Raw genomic sequence first — 1,635 nt, forward strand, 5'->3', positions numbered from 1 at the left:
TGCTGCTACGTCATTTCCGGCTCTAGTCCCAGGTATTCTTTTGCGTCCTCCTTGTCGGGCGGGTTGCGGGTTGCGGGGCGAGTTTCTCCACCCTGGCCCGGGCTGCGCACGGTCATCACGCTTCTCCCCGCTTAGGGTCGCGGCTCCCTGTGCCTGTTTCTTCCTGTGGCTTCGGGGCGCTGCGCCCCAAGAGTCAGGTGCGCTGTGGAGGCTGCACGGCCCCTCTGACTGTGGAGGTGGCCCGTACCTTCACAGGACCGAGCTTGGCCTGGTGCAGCTGTTCGGAGCGAATATCCTGTTTTTAATTCTCTCTGCTTTCTGCACACACTTCGCCTTACTCCTACAGGGGTACTTGCTGTTACCCGCTTGCTTTTTGGACAAGTCCTGCCGGGTCTCAGCTCTGTCTCTGCCTCCACCTTCCAAGTGCCGGAAGGCAGGCATGTGTCAGCACGTCCGTCATAAACACACACCCACTTTTTGATACTTCGCCTCCCCACTTGGATCTCGCTGTCTGACTCCACACTTACTTGAACATGCGTTCGCCAGAGACTGAGCCGGTGACTGCTAGACTGTCCCACACAGTGCTAGATGCTGAAGTTACAGCAATGAGCAGTAAATAGGAACATTGCTTGGATAGAGGTCATGGGCTAGCCCGGGGTGACTGGAGATAGGGAAACGGAGCACCTCAGGATCTTTCACCAGAACCATCTTACACAAAGATGGGTCCAGGCCGAGGTAGGAAGAATGAAAATTCAAAATTCTCTGCTATTTAAGTGAGACCCTCTCTCAAAAAGGAAAACTCAGGTTAGGTCAAGAAGCCAAATAGTGTTAGAAGGCTAAGATTGCCATTAGGAGGGTAAGATTCAGCCTGTCACGGGGTAAGCGTGCCAGCGTGTTACTCTTTGAGGGTTGCTCGGCAGGACTGTGAACTGATCAAATGGATGCTTTGGAAAGTCCCTCTTGGGGAGGTGGGGAAGGGAAGACCTGCCTTGAGGATGAATTAGAGCTCTGAATGTGTGCCAGAACTTTTCTAGTTTCAGTTTGCCTATCTTTAGTGAGGGAATTGGGCCAGAGACACTGATCAGCAGTAAGGCGCATGTCAGCTCTTGCAGAACACCTGAGTTTGGTTCCCAGCATCATGACAGGCTAACTGTCTATAACTCAAGCTCCAGGGGAATCCAGCACTCTCTTCTTAACCGCTGTGGCACCTGCACTCATGTACAAACCCACACACAGACACAAACACATGAAAAAAATAAAACAAGGGGCTGGAGATGGCTTAGCAGTTAAGAGTACCGGGTCCCGAGTTCAATTCCTAGCTCACAACCATCTATAATGTGATCTGATGCCCTCTTCTGCTATGCAGATGTACATACAGACAGAGCACTCATACGTAAAAACAAATAGATCATAAAAAATAAGAAGGGCTAGAGTGCTGGCTCAGAGGTTAAGAGCACTGACTGTTCTTCCAAAAGGTCCTGAGTTCAATTCTCAGCAACCACATGATGGCTCATAACCATCTATAGTGAGATCGGATACCCTCTTCTGGCCTGTAGGTGTGCATGCAGGCAGAATACTGTATAAATAATAAAACAAATATTAGTGGGAAATGTATTCTGGGTTTTTTTTTTTTTT

This window comes from Psammomys obesus, unplaced genomic scaffold (assembly GCF_907164565.1).
Source record: "Psammomys obesus unplaced genomic scaffold, mPsaObe1.curated_primary_1811, whole genome shotgun sequence".
Taxonomy (NCBI): Eukaryota; Metazoa; Chordata; class Mammalia; order Rodentia; family Muridae; genus Psammomys; species Psammomys obesus.